The 16,803-nt window shown below is 35.5% G+C and overlaps 1 long non-coding RNA gene across 2 annotated transcripts in view; it reads left to right on the plus strand.

The window, feature by feature from the left end:
• LOC144854276 (uncharacterized) overlaps positions 1 to 16,803 on the plus strand; it is a 29,944-nt gene that overhangs the window by 6,537 nt on the left and 6,604 nt on the right. The window contains exons 1-2 of one of the 2 annotated variants that reach the window (XR_013614552.1): positions 16 to 73; positions 611 to 699. This is a non-coding gene — a long non-coding RNA (uncharacterized LOC144854276). Of the gene's footprint in view, positions 1 to 15; positions 74 to 610; positions 700 to 16,803 lie in introns of those variants that run through there. The other variant, XR_013614554.1, reaches the window with a different exon arrangement.

The raw sequence follows: 16,803 nt of genomic DNA on the forward strand, positions 1-16,803 counted from the left end.
TTTTGATGCAATGCTCGACGGGTGTGTGTAACAGACATTGCGCAGCACGATGTGCTTTTGGTTGATTCATTTAGTAAGTTTTACATCAATCAAAATGATAGCTAATTATAGTAGTATGCCGAAGATTAATTGTTAGAATTGAGGTTGTTGCTAACATAATCGTAAGCCTATACTTATCAACTAAAAATGTTTCATTTTCGACTTCGACGACAACTCAAATATCCATGGTTCTCAGTAGGCCTACACATTGTTGATATGCCAGTATACAGAACAAATTTAGTATGCCTGTGAGTAATTTTGTACGAAACAATGTTTCGCCCATAAAGCATATTCGCCCGGTTTTTTAAATCTTCCCTCCATTGTTATGCCAAGTATTTGAATAACATAATAAGGAAACTAATTATAATTTTGTTTTGTTCTTGTACCAGTATAAGTAGTGACGCTATCTTATGAATGACTTGTTCAATTCATATAAAGCCGAACCGCCCTTATCCGATTAAAAAGTGCATCCGCCTATTATAACAAAGGGACGCAATAAAATGCAATTATTTGTAATAAAAACCAAAGGTAGCAATGTTTCGATTCATTTTTGCTTTGCTTTTCATCGTAGACGGAATGAATGTGGTTGACCTACCAGACGTTTTTGCTGCCTGCTGTAACCATGATGTCGTATAGAAGGAATGCAAGGGGTAAGGGAAGGTAAGTATGCCTACATTATAGTACAACTTGTACTTATTATCAATTGCTATGCCGTCTAGTCACTGTCTATATAATATGTATATATTTTAATTATTATTTTAACTGTCGTATTTTAGACTGTAGGCTTCCAGATATTCAATATTGTATCATTTTATATTTCTTAATTCTATAGCATCTATCGCTTTACTTGATTAAAAATTTTGTTTTGATACCAAATGATTTTTACTAGCATCGAAATCATCCAATGTTTCAATAGGTATACCCTCCATAAAACATAATGTGACTATATATTTAGTTCCGTAACAAAATTACCAAATGTTTTTCACCTCCGTTTCGTGCATGGCAGAAATGTCGCTATCGTATCTGGTTTGAGAAAATAAATTTCAAGCAAAAACGTTATTGCATGCGGAGGAAAAGTAGTCACTCATTCTTTATCGATACCATCGTTGAGAACCGTAACTTTCTTACGCAAAGGTTAAACAACATTTGCGTAAAATATCAATCACTGACACAATAATCGATTAGTTCTCGTCTAAAATTAAATGTTTCTTTAAGATTGCATACTCTACCCGTATATTCATTACATTTATTTATTTATTTACACTGTTCTTTGGCCATTATTTGAAAATGTAGGCCTATTATTATCGAAACATTTTTGATTTTTAAAGAACGACAACATTCGTTACAAGAAATTAGAGAAATTGAATCCAATGATGGTGTGCAATCTTTTAAACAAAGCTCGCAAGTAAATTTGTAAATACTTATTATTGTATCCCTTGAAATATAAATTCGAAAAATAATTTACTTCAAAAAAGCGGTCATTTTAGTTTCAGCTAAATCGTAGTGGTTATCATGGTGATACAGATTATTTGTTTTTCTCTATGTTCACCGCTGAATATCACAGAATGTAAATTATCCTGGGAAATAGCGGTAATTTGGTAACGACGCTTCCTGAATTCGCTTAAGCTGGGTATTCCATAAAAACTGTTATCTACTCCAGTCCCCAATAAAAGACTTTCAGCCGCTTTTTTTGTAAATAAAATCCCCGTCTAATATTATGCCATCTATTTTTATTATTTAATTTATCTTCCAACATGGAAACACCAATGACAATTGCTCTCGCGCTGCAAATTTGTCGTTTTCATTTCTAATTTAAATAAGGCACATAGACCCTTTCTTAGTTTTATCTATACCTTTTTAAAAAAATGTACTACCACCTCCAAACGGCATGGCTATATGTTGAATATTAAAAGTTAAATATAATATCCATGTGCGATTGAAGGACTTTAGTTAGATGTTCTCTTAATAAAAAAGGTAATGAAATCGGAATATCTAATCCGTTTGCCCAAATGACTATCCTAATTCATGTGGCTGAACATCTTGGCATAATGTATTCAGCACATGTTCAAAAATTATAATAAATAATGGTAAAATATCTATAACGCAAAATTGGTCTAACCCTACTAAACTAACTAAATGATCACTTGGAAATAAATTAAAACGTTTGTTGAACTTATCTCTTAGCCTCCTTATACAACATAAATCTTCGATGTTTACATTATAAATGTTACGGTTATCCTCTTCCGACTCGTCTGATTCAATGCATGGCATTTACTAAATTTGATTCATCCAATTGTAATTGTCATTGTCTTTTTTTCTGTCGGAACGTTGTGTTCGGCTTGGTTTAAACACCACCTTCTTCCGTTTGGTAATATTCTCGGATACATACAAACATATCACTACCCCAACGTTGAACAACGTGCCTCTTTTCACTCAGATGAATACGGTTAGTTGCTGTAACTGTCATTCGATTATTAGATTCATTAGTAAAAAAGGGAATGTAATCGGAATATTTAATCCGTTCCTAGGCTTCCGTTGTTGACGCGTGTTGATCACTTGATCTGTGCTGATCATCGACATGCTAATGAAAGGAATACGGATATGCTGTATTCTTTAGGCCTAAGTATTTAATTTCACCAAAATATAAACTACAAAAATGTATATGTACAAAAATAGTATAAAAAGTTAGTATAAAAATTTAAATTACAGTTTTTACAGTAAAAAGTCAAACAAATCAGTGCTTTGTTAATTGCCCGCTGAATCGTTTTGTTCGTTCTGTTGTAGAAGGCGAAGTTTTTTTTGCTTGTTTTTTTTAAACTACAGAATTGTTTTCGTTTGGCTTTTTTTGTCAAGTTTGCCGTTGGAATTCTAAAGCCATCTCTCTGAAGGCATACTTCATGTCCGATTTGAGAGAAGATAGCATGTCTTTGTATTCTTCTTTTTCTTTTGTCCAGTTGGCTGTTTTATCTTCCATTTCTCCCTCCCATTCCTTTGTTTTTGATTCAACATCGCCTATCTGGCAGAGTTGCGTTTTTTTTGCCACCCGTTCTTGTTTTGCATCATTAATTGTCTTACGAGGGCATCTAAACATTTATTTTCTTGGACGTCCACGTGTGGAGAGATAGGTGGTGTTTGCGATGGCCTTTGCAAGCACTTGTTTGCGTTCTACCACCCGCTTCACCTTGCCCTTGGCCACTTCTATTTCGTTGTTAGAAACTTCCACGACGTTCAGGACCTCAATCCATTGCCGTTCGAATGAGGGCGATGACTGAATGGCCCTGCTCAGAAATTTTCCGAACAGGCTGTTCTCTTTGTATTTTTTCGTATGATGGCTTGAGTCGTTCGTGATTGAGGCGATGATCCTAGGAGAAAATGCCCTCTCGTCTGGCGTTGATGTTGATAGCGAACCTTTTGGGCGCATGGTGTCGTCGCCACAGCTGTAGCACCTTTTATCCTTGTTGCGGAAGGTTCTTCCCACAGCGTAAAATGGAAGTTTTTAGATTATTATTATTTTCCAGCTTCTTGTTCATAATTATATTCAATCACATCTTCTTAGGAATCTACATCATCATTAATATATTCGTAATCTCGTTTGACTCCTCGTTGCTGTTTGCTGTTGCAATGTCAAAGTAATACCTTTCTTGAATGAACCATAAAAAACCAATTTTGTAGTCACTCATTTAAATGACAAAGTAGAAGAACTTGCAAATAAACAAAACTCTGTTTTTGAGAATATGGAAAGAGTTCTTTACTTAGATTTATTAACAACTGTCCTAGAATAAGAATGTTTTAGGTAATTTAGATTAATTATTTCTATCAGATCTTCTTCAGAATCTATGGACACCGTTAGATTAATTATTTCTATCGGATCTTCTTCAGAATCCATGGACCCCAATGGAAATAAGCTGGAATAATATTTACCGGCTTTTTGGGTTATCCATGGAAGACTACCGTATGTTTTAATTGTTCTTGTTTACCAATTGTAATGTATATTTGTGTACTTCCGAATAAATTCAAATCAAATCAAACCGTTAGATTAATTATCTCTATCGGATCTTCTTCAGAATCCATGGCCACCGTTAGACCAATTATTTCTATCGGATCTTCTTCAGAATCCATGGACATCGTTAGATTAATTATCTCTATCGGATCATCTTCAGAATCAATGGCCACCGTTAGACCAGTTATTTCTATCGGATGTTCTTCATAATTCATTGACACTATTTCTATATGGAATCTTTTTCAGAATCCATCCATTTTTAAAATTGAAGGATTTGTGCTTACTTTAGTTAGTGTCTTCTTCCTCGTCATCGCTGATAACAATCACTTCTATTGGTTCTTTGTTTATAGCACAACATACTTCTTCGTATCCTTCTTCTTCTTCATTGATGATTAATATAACTTGTATCTACTTTGGTTTTTCTTCTTAATACGATATAAATCGTTTACACATACTAACCATGGTAAAAAGATGAATCAAACAAGTGTACGTTAATATAAATAAAGAAGTCGTTATTTTATACGTTTTTCTTCCAAAAAAAGCATAAAAATAAATAACATTTTAAAATTCATAATAAACTGAAATGGGCTGGAAAATTAAGAATCCAGGTGCCCCTACATTTAATTTAATAAAATAACAAAATTACGATAACAATAAATTATATAAATTTCTTAAATCAATAAAAAGAAACTTAATTAAATATTTTAGTTTTAAATATTGGCTTTACCTATTTCATATTTAAAATATTACATTTGAAATAGAAATACATTGAACTAAATCTGAAGTGAAAGTATTGTTAACAAATTAACAGATCCAACAAAAATCACCGCCTGGCTAAATTATCTCGTTGATGCATACATGCCTACACCTTGGCGTAAACCTTTAACAAAATGTCCACATTACTGTATTTGTTTATATTCCAACAATTCACACTCTTTCGAGGATTCACTAGCAGTTTAACAAGTCTCGAAGCATTTTTGTTTTTAACGAAAAGGATTAAACATGACTAGTTTCACAGAAAAGAACAAAATGGATTTTGAACATCACAAGTTTCGCAGACACAGTAATGATCGTTGTAAAAGATGGAATACACAGTAATAATGAACATTCAACAGATTTTTGTCATTGAGCTGAATATGTTTTTGAAGCCGACATACCACGTTCATTAAAATATTGTACTGTATAACACACAGTAGTTTGAATTGCAGCAGAATTTCATTAAATGGTGTACTGAAAGTAATGATTATACATCTCCACAGTAGGTGCTCATGGAATATTGAGAGGGAATCGTCCAATACTGTATTTCAATTTATGTGCGTTATGATAGGATACTTTTAGTACCTCACCAAAAACAAAATGTGTCGCAATTCCTTCAGAATGTTGAACTCATTGAAGATCTGGAATTGGGACCATCATCATATTCAAGCAACTTATCCAGATGGTTGAAAAACAATCCAGAACCAACTCAATCTACGGAAAGCATTGGACATTTGAAGGAAACTTGCTCGGAGAATGCTACATTGCAAAACTTTATTGCATGCGATGGATTCGAATTCACTATTTGAACGTCCAACATCATCAAAATATACATTACAATTCATACTACAGACATCTGAATATTGAATCCAGCAAGTTCAACAAGTTTGCTTCTATGAAAAACAAAACATTAAACATTAAAGGCCCGGATATTTAAAGCAATACTAAACACGTATACGCATGAATATTTAACGTATTACTAAACACGTATGCACGTGGAGGTTTAACGTTAATGCCATTACTGAACGTGAAGGTTTAACGTATTACTAAACACGTATACACGTGGAGGTTTAACGTTAATGCCATTACTGAACGTGAAGGTTTAACGTATTACTAAACACGTATACACGTGGACGTTTAACGTTAATGCCATTACTGAACGTGATGGTTTAACGTTCTCAACACGTATACATGTGGAAGTACTGTAAAGTTAAAGGTTTATTAAAAAACTATACAACAAAAATGCTGCATTCCCCTTTTCAACAATATTAACGGATTATTGTTAATAATACAGTATTTCAGATTTTCAATGTATATTTGCTTTTTCTATAAAAAGTTGCACATTAATATTATTAAATTTAATGTTATTACAATAGAAATGATTTATTAGATTAAAAGAACATAAAATTCCAATTTTGCAATTTACAATAGATTAAAATTTTAAAATGCATTTACAAAATGTGATATTTAGTCCAAAAAGAAGACAAAAAACAAGCTAAATTAGGTCAGGAAATATACTAAATAAAAAAATTGTAATAAATTAAAACAGTAAAATACTTTTACAAATTTACAAAACAAGAAAAACAAATTAACTCTTCAAACTTGATCTTGTTGAGAACAAGATATACAATCTATCGTATAGATACCGTATCACGATAAATTTAGATATAAAGGTCTTTTTAATTGTTTTTTTTTTTATCATTTACTATTCCATTTAATTTCACTAGAACTTGGAACGTCTTTTTCTTCTGAAACCATGGTTCTAGTTCTATTGGTTTCATTCGGTTTTCGTTTTGGAATTTGTCGTTGACAATTGGTTTTATGAAACATTTATGTTCGTATGATACATAAACGGTGCAAACTCTGCAAAAGTATTGATCGCATTTGTGATTTTCTGCTTTATTAATAGATTACAGGTCTTACATGTTTTAATTTGTTCACAAGTTGACGTTATGCCATTTTTATGAGTATCCTGGTGGTACAATAATTTGAAAGTTTGGTAAGGCAGGTTGAATCTTGTTTTAATTGTGAGAAAAAAAAATTACCTTATCTTGCAATGTTAGTGATAAACCACCATGCTGCATGAGGCACGTTGACACGTTGACGTTATACGTCACACCTTGACAATACCTTATCTTGCGATGTTACTGATGCACCATGCTGTATGAGGCACGTTGACCTTATACACGTTCAAGTGATTATCCTGGTGGTACAGATATATTTGCTTTATAATCACCGTTGAAAATATCAATCTTTGCCAAACATAACCGTATGGTACAGTTTTGAAATCATCCACTAATATACGTTTATCATACACTATTCTATAATCTTGATGATTCATTAACTATTTAACCATAGAAATAATCGTATCAAAATTAATTTGTTGAGCATTTTTGTAATTTAATGTGAATTCTTTAACCTTTCACACGGTTTTACCCGAATCTAGTTTGTATACGTAATTTTTTGGACCTCCGGACACAAAAGAAATAAACTGGTCATCTTTCGGATTAATTTCATTTGTTAGTTCACCGAGATAATCCCCGATTAATGGTTGCTATTCGCCAGAGTTAGTAGTGTTAGAAACGTAAACGCAAGAATCGGTGTCGTAGTACAAAACACGATCTTGTAGTTTTTCTAAAAGATTGTATAATTTAAGCCTAGCAGGAGCCGTTGTAAACGCGGCAATAACTACGTTTACTTTCTTATTTACAGTGATGCTTTGTTCTTGCCTTTCGTACTTAACTTCTGCTAGATTGTCATTAATTAAATTAACATCATTTACAAGAATACGTCTGTCACGTTGCAGCGTTGTAAAATGTCCATTGTCGTTTTCATCTATTCCGGTACCGCATTCATCAACACTTTTCAATTCTTGTGCCAACAATTATTCTTCTGATTTAATAGTTCTCGCCACTGGAACATTGTTATACGTCACACCTTGACAATACCTTATCTTGCAATGTTAATGGTGCACCATGCTGTATGAGGCACGTTGACGTTATACGTCACACCTTGACAATACCTTATCTTGCGATGTTAATGATGCACCATGCTGTATGAGGCATGTTGACACGTTGACGTTATACGTCACACCTTGACAATACCTTATCTTGCGATGTTAATGATGAACCATGCTTTATGAGGCATGTTGACACGTTGACGTTATACGTCACACCTTGACAATACCTTATCTTGCGATGTTAATGATGCACCATGCTGTATGAGGCATGTTGACACGTTGACGTTATACGTCACACCTTGACAATACCTTATCTTGTGGTGTTAGTGATGCACCATGCTTTATGAGGCATGTTGACACGTTGACGTTATACGTCACACCTTGACAATACCTTATCTTGCGATGTTAATGATGCACCGTGCTGTATGAGGCAAACCATTATTTCAAAGGTAGTTTCATATCTATTCAGATATATATAAAGTGGAGTGTTTCCATCCTTGGAACAAAGTCTTACGGACGTTCGCCCCATAAGCTGATCAACCAGTGTTGTGTAGTTCACGTCACTGCCTCTAAGATGAGTTCTATTTCTTTTGCATGAGCAACCGATCCAGTAATTCTTCTCTTACATTTGCATTGTCCCATCTGGACTTATTATTGACACGGTCTTCGATGGACGAAATACCAGTAACAATAGGCTTAGAACAGCACATGTTCTCATCGTCATTACTATTAATTCTAATTAGGCAACGCGACTTGTTAAATTCTGTATCGATACCCTTTGTAACAAAGGTACCTCCTATGGCCATCCTCATACGTATTACATTGAATTTTAACTTTACATTTACGAAAACATCTGATTTGGATTGTGAGAAAAAAAAATTACCTTATCTTGCAATGTTAGTGATAAACCATCATGCTGCATGAGGCACGTTGACACGTTGACGTTATACGTCACACCTTGACAATACCTTATCTTGCGATGTTACTGATGAACCATGCTGTTTGAGGCACGTTGACCTTATAGACGTTAAAGTGATTATCCTGGTGGTACAGATATATTTGCTTTATAATCACCGTTGAAAATATCAGTCTTTGCCAAACATAACCGTATGGTACAGTTTTGAAATCATCCACTAATATACGTTTAGCATACACTATTCTATAATCTTTAATGGATGATTCATTAACTATTTAACCATATAAGTAATCGTATCAAAATTAATTTGTTGAGCATTTTTGTAATTTAATGTGAATTCTTTAACCTTGCACACGGTTTTACACGAATCTAGTTTGTATACGTAATTTTTTGGACCTCCGGACACAAAACAAGAAATAAACTGGTCATCTTTCGGATTAATTTCATTTGTTAGTTCACCGAGATAATCCCCGATTAATGGTTGCTATTCGCCAGAGTTAGTAGTGTTAGAAACGTAAACGCAAGAATCGGTGTCGTAGTACAAAACACGATCTTGTAGTTGTATAATTTAAGCCTAGCAGTAGCCGTTGTAAACGCGGCAATAACTACGTTTACTTTCTTATTTACAGTGATGCTTTGTTCTTGCCTTTCGTACTTAACTTCTGCTAGATTGTCATTAGTTAAATTAACATCATTTACAAGAATTTCTGGGTTGGATAGAAGATCGTAAACATCGTTTGCATCGCTAGTGAATTTGGTTTTAGATTGGTTTTCTTTTTCGCCAAACTTTCCCCAAAAATGGAAACATAAGTTTATCATTGTTTATAAGTTTAAAATAAATAAATATACAAAGATGATAAACTACATACAATTATAAATTTTGGAAAAAAAGGTTGTAATCACTTGAAATGATTCTAATCAGTAAGTTAAATTCATTAACGTTCATAACACGCAGGTTAAAATGTTTAAATGCCCATTCAAAGTGGGTACTCCCGTTGTCGACGAGATTTAAACATGATAGCTTGATTTGGATTGTGAGAAAAAAAAATTACCTTATCTTGCAATGTTAGTGATAAACCATCATGCTGCATGAGGCACGTTGACACGTTGACGTTATACGTCACACCTTGACAATACCTTATCTTGCGATGTTAATGATGCACCATGCTGTATGAGGCATGTTGACACGTTGACGTTATACGTCACACCTTGACAATACCTTATCTTGCGATGTTAATGATGCACCATGCTTTATGAGGCATGTTGACACGTTGACGTTATACGTCACACCTTGACAATACCTTATCTTGCGATGTTAATGATGCAAACCATTATTTCTAAGGTTGTTTCATATCTATTCAGATATATATAAAGTGGAGTGTTTCCATCCTTGGAACAAAGTCTTACGGACGTTCGCCCCATAAGCTGATCAACCAGTGTTGTGTAGTTCACGTCACTGCCTCTAAGATGAGTTCTATTTCTTTTGCATGAGCAACCGATCCAGTAATTGTTCCCTTACATTTGCATTGTCCCATCTGGACTTATTATTGACACGGTCTTCGATAGATGAAATACCAGTAACAATAGGCTTAGAACAACGCATGTTCTCATCGTCATTACTAATAATTCTAATTAGGCAACGCGACTTATTAAATTCTTTATCGATACCCTTTGTAAGGTATCGTTTATAACCGCATTAAACCGCTGATTAAAGCGATCGCTCAATGTTATCCAAATCATCAACAGCTTCCATGGCATCTGCAAATGCTATCTCCATGGGGTTCAATAATGACTTCGTCAGTATCAATGGAAACATCGTGATTTTCGTGATCGTCCAGGTTAATTGAAGAGTTCAAAATCAATCAACTGTATGGCTTTATCGAACGCGTCAACATTGATACAACGTAAATGAAAGTAGTTTAGCGCCCATTCAAAATGGCTAGCGCTATTGTCCACAAGTTTCAATGCCAGAATTGGTCGAAAAAATGTTAGGAGTTGCTCATATCTTGAGCCGTGAAAGTTATAACGTTCAACCATGTCATTCAGAATGAATATAAATTCTTCTATGAAAACCTTCTCAATTGTTCTCATAATTTTTTTGTACTCAAGTTCGGTAGTTTCTTTCTTAATCTCCGTCTCCAGCACAGGGTTCAGGTACTCTTCCGTAAACAGCTCATCTTCTACCTCATCTTCTACATCGGCTTTTCTTGCCAGAAATAGGTGGTAGTCACCTACCGACGACGTGTCGTCGTATACAATCCTCTCCTCTTCAGAAATTATTCTCGATCTATAATGTTCGTCTTCTTCAGTATTAGATACATCATTTAAATCAACGTTCATTGGAGGTGAGGGTTGAATCGCCAGTAAACACGTCATATCCCCCATCTCTTCCCTCATCTCTTCCACCTCCTCTGCTGTAAAATAGGCACCAGTCATAGCTAGTTTACTTTCTTAGCATTTTTAAAATTTAGAGTCAAACATTTGACTTTGCAGACAGTTTAGCCAGAATCCAATTTATAAACATAGTTTTTCGGACCACCCGAAACAAAGCATGGGATATATTTTCCGTCTTTGAGATCTATTTCGTTCGTTAATTCACCCAAATAATCACCAAGCGATGGTTGCCACTCATCAGGGTTAGTTTTATTAGTAATGAAAACGCAAGAATCCGTATCGTAATAAAGTACACGATCTTGTAATTCTTCTAACAATTCGTACAGCTTTAATCTAGCTGTGGCCGTAGTAAAGGCTGCAATTGCAACGTTTCTCTTCATTTTGATATTTCAATTCGGCCAAATTGTCATTGATTATAGTAAGGTCATTTACAATTACCTCTGGGTCAGAGAGAAGATCGTATACATCATTAGGATGGTTGGTGTAAAGCGTTTTAGACTGGTTTTCCTTCTGGCCAAACTTTCCCCAAAACATCAACATCGGGTAAATCAGAATCTTCTTTCTCTTCAGATTCAGAATGGCCTGAATCGCTTCATCACAAGCCGCAAATCTCGCTTGCGAATTATTAGGACGGGAAACAGAAACTTTATCGATACCCTTTGTAAGGTATCGTTTATAACCGCATTAAACCGCTGATTAAAGCGATCGCTCAATGTTATCCAAATCATCAACAGCTTCCATGGCATCTGCAAATGCTATCTCCATGGGGTTCAATAATGACTTCGTCAGTATCAATGGAAACATCGTGATTTTCGTGATCGTCCAGGTTAATTGAAGAGTTCAAAATCAATCAACTGTATGACTTTATCGAACGCATCAACATTGATACAACGTAAATGAAAGTAGTTTAGCGCCCATTCAAAATGGCTAGCGCTATTGTCCACAAGTTTCAATGCCAGAATTGGTCGAAAAAATGTTAGGAGTTGCTCATATCTTGAGCCGTGAAAGTTATAACGTTCAACCATGTCATTCAGAATGAATATAAATTCTTCTATGAAAACCTTCTCAATTGTTCTCATTATTTTTTTGTACTCAAGTTCGGTAGTTTCTTTCTTAATCTCCGTCTCCAGCACAGGGTTCAGGTACTCTTCCGTAAACACCTCATCTTCTACCTCATCTTCTACATCGGCTTTTCTTGCCAGAAATAGGTGGTAGTCACCTACCGACGACGTGTCGTCGTATACAATCCTCTCCTCTTCAGAAATTATTCTCGATCTATAATGTTCGTCTTCTTCAGTATTAGATACATCATTTAAATCAACGTTCATTGGAGGTGAGGGTTGAATCGCCAGTAAACACGTCATATCCCCCATCTCTTCCCTCATCTCTTCCACCTCCTCTGCTGTAAAATAGGCACCAGTCATAGCTAGTTTACTTTCTTAGCATTTTTAAAATTTAGAGTCAAACATTTGACTTTGCAGACAGTTTAGCCAGAATCCAATTTATAAACATAGTTTTTCGGACCACCCGAAACAAAGCATGGGATATATTTTCCGTCTTTGAGATCTATTTCGTTCGTTAATTCACCCAAATAATCACCAAGCGATGGTTGCCACTCATCAGGGTTAGTTTTATTAGTAATGAAAACGCAAGAATCCGTATCGTAATAAAGTACACGATCTTGTAATTCTTCTAACAATTCGTACAGCTTTAATCTAGCTGTGGCCGTAGTAAAGGCTGCAATTGCAACGTTTCTCTTCATTTTGATATTTCAATTCGGCCAAATTGTCATTGATTAGAGTAAGGTCATTTACAATTACCTCTGGGTCAGAGAGAAGATCGTATACATCATTAGGATGGTTGGTGTAAAGCGTTTTAGACTGGTTTTCCTTCTGGCCAAACTTTCCCCAAAACATCAACATCGGGTAAATCAGAATCTTCTTTCTCTTCAGATTCAGAATGGCCTGAATCGCTTCATCACAAGCCGCAAATCTCGCTTGCGAATTATTAGGACGGGAAACAGAAACGTCTTCTTCTTTCTCCAAATCTACAGCAATATTGGAAGGATTCAGATTCAGAATGGCCTGAATCGCTTCCTCACAAGCATTAATTCTCGCTTGAATACCGGCTAGCTGCTTTACAATACATGGACCAAACATCCAGGTTATTAGATTTCTTCTAAAAATCTATCTACAAGTTCTTCTTGAGTTGCCATACACCAAAGGTCGTGGTCCTTCTGCCCTGGTCGATCAAACACACAGCCATAGCAATGTGCTACAGATAGCTTTGCTATTTCATTAGCGAACTCCTCACAGAAAATGTCTGAAACGCCTTCTATATAAATCCACCATTCTGTTATATCCACTTCTGATGTTAGCTGTGCCTCAGAACTAAAAAAGACCCTATCCCACCAGTCATCACCTCCACTTCTAGCCTGCCCCGGTTCGATTATTGGGTGATCTACTGTGTCAATTAGTGTATCAGCTCGAAGCATGGCTTCAATATCTTCATCTTCAATATCATCGGGGTTTCCGTCTTCTTCGATATCATCGGGGTTTCCGTCTTCTTCGATATCGTCGGGGTTTCAGTCTAATTCGATATCGTCGGAGTTTCCGTCTTCTTCGATATCGTCGGAGTTTCCGTCTTCTTCGATATCGTCGGAGTTTCCGTCTTCTTCGATATCGTCGGGGTTTCCGTCTTCTTCGATATCGTCGGGGTTCCCTTCTTCTTCGATATCATGGGGGTTTCCGTCTTCTTCGATATCATCGGGGTTTCCGACTTCTTGATTGAGTTTAATTACTGGAATTGGTGTATCGGTTTCGTACGTTATAAATATGGTTAACGGTTTGTTAACATCCAAGTCAGTACCCATTAATAATTTCTATAGAGGTACTTTTGACCATTAAGTACAAGCTATGGTAGCGTCCTCATTATCTTTCAACCAATAGGAACACACTAAGTGTAAACAATGGTAAACATATCCCCCATCTCTTCCCTCATCTCTTCCTCCTCCTCTGCTGTAAAATAGGCACCAGTCATATCTAGTATGTCTTTGTCTTCAAATTCTGAATCACTGCTTATATATATAACTTCTTCTTCGACATCAGAGTCCATAGTAAGATCAATGATTTCAATCACGGAACCCATAGTAACTAGTTGTTGGTTTTTGGTCTGTCTTGTCGAGCTCTGTAGCGTTGTAGAATGAGGTAAATATTACAAAATATTCGAGAGTTATATACAGTGAAAAGCGCTGTGTTCCTTTTGTTTCATTAAGTAGCTTCCCCAATGTCATTGAATTTAAATCATCATTCCATTTTTCCAAAAGATTGCATTGTAATTACGGGAACTGTTTTAACCAATCGTAATTGTCATTCTGGTAACTTTTTTTGGTCCGTGATTCTAGCATTCCATTATCATTCGTGTCTACACCATTTCCACAATCATTAACCCCGTCCAATTCTAAAATCATTTCATCGACCATGTCCTTTTGCTCCATTAGATCTCTCCACTGCATCATTGTTAAATTAATACCTTTCTTGCCCGGTTTAAATTTACCATCTGGTTCTGATTGATAGTATTCTCGGATACACACGTACATATCATCACCCCGTGCCTCGTTTCATTAAGTTTAATACGTTTAGTAGCTGTAACTGTAATTCGACTATCATTCTTAAAAAAGTGATTCTTTACCACCGGTCGACAATCTTGTTGAAAAGAAGCGCTAGTATTTGGTTCATCTTCTACTCTCTATCTCTTGCTAGACCTCATAACTCGCTGCATAGTAGCCTTAGCCTTATCGGCTATTTTAGAATCGGTGTAATCGACTGTTGGTTTGTAGAAGTTCATACTGATGAAAACTGTACTAAATTCTCCTAATCAAGATTGTAGAATTGAGTTCATTTAAATGAAAATGAAACTTAATTTAAAGTTAGAAATAATTATTATTTGTTTTACTTTTTTGAAAAATAGTGAAACTAACATCTTGTTTGGCGATACACTATTCATAATTTACACGCATATTCATTTCATTTATGATCACAAACCGTTTTTGTACCATTTGTTGAAGATTTGTGATTGTTAAAACATTTTTTATTCTTAAAAGAACGATTACATTCATTACATGAAATGATAGTTACTGATTCTAATGAAGGAGTGCAATCACGGGATCGACATATTGAATGAATGAATTTGCATTTGTGATCAAATTTTTTGTTGTAACCTTTGAAACACAAGTTGCAAAAGTATCTTACCTAAAAAAATGCAGTTAATTTAGTGATCAAATCGTAGTGGATATCGTGGTGATATAAATATATTTGTTTTTCTCTATGTTCGCCACAGAATATAATCGAATGTAAATTATCCTCGGAGATAACGATAATTTGATAATTTGGTAACGCTTCCGGAAAACGCTTAAGCTGGGTTATCCCACAAGGACCCTTATCTACCCCAGCCCTCGATAAAAGACATTCAGCCGCTTTTTTCTGTTCATTCCTACCCCGTCTAATATTGTCCCATCGTGATTTATTAATTAATTTATCTTCCAGCACGGAAACACCTGTAACAATAGCTCTCGCGCAGCAAATATTTTCGTCGCGTTCATTTTGAATTCTAATTAAACATCGCGCTTCTTTTTTGGTTTTATCAATACCTTTTTTTAAGAATTGATTACTGCCTCCAATAGGCATGGCTAATAATATGCTGAATATTAAAAGTTAAGCCATCCCGCACTAAAATATCCATGTGCGATTGAAGGACTTTAGTAATCTCAGCTAAAATGAATTCTGGCGTTAGATGTTCTCTTAATAAAAAGGATAATGAAATTGGAATATCTAAACCGTTAGCGTTAATAACAATCCTAACTCTATCATGTGGCTGAACATTTTCTCACAATGTATCAAGTACATGTTCAAATATCCTAACTAATAAAGGTAAAATGTCTATAACGCAGAATTGGTCTAACCCTACTAAAGTAACTAAATGATCACCAGTCATCACCTCCACTTCTAGCCTGCCCCGGTTCGATTATTGGGTGATCTACTGTGTCAATTAGTGTATCCGCTCGAAGCATGGCTTCAATATCTTCATCGGAGTTTCCGTCTTCTTCGATATCGTCGGAGTTTCCGTCTTCTTCGATATCGTCGGGGTTTCCGTCTTCTTCGATATCGTCGGGGTTCCCGTCTTCTTCGATATCATCAGGGTTTCCGTCTTCTTCGATATCAACGGGGTTTCCGTCTTCTTCGATATCAACGGGGTTTCCGTCTTCTTCGATATCATCGGGGTTTCCGTCTTCTTCGATATCAACGGGGTTTCCGTCTTCTTCGATATCGTCGGGGTTTCCGTCTTCTTCGATATCATCGGGGTTTCCGTCTTCTTCGATATCATCGGGGTTTCCGACTTCTTGATTGAGTTTAATTACTGGAATTGGTGTATCGGTTTCGTCCCTTATAAATATGGTTAACGGTTTGTTAACATCCAAGACAGTACCCATTTTATTTGTTTTTCACAGTTCAGTTCGTATAGAATTCAGATTGTAATATGATCAAACTTCAAATATAAAGGATCCCACTATCTGTATTTTAATAATGTATTCAGTCATATGAGTAAATTGAATTCATTTTTATTTCCTGCATCTATCACTTCTACAATCATACCGTCTACGTGCTCCGCTTGTTCCAACAAATCGTACCATAGTTCAATCCTTAAATTTATACCCTACTTGCCAGCTTTGAATGGACCATT

Source organism: Antedon bifida, chromosome 10 (genome assembly GCF_963402885.1).
Source record: "Antedon bifida chromosome 10, ecAntBifi1.1, whole genome shotgun sequence".
Lineage (NCBI taxonomy): Eukaryota > Metazoa > Echinodermata > Crinoidea > Comatulida > Antedonidae > Antedon > Antedon bifida.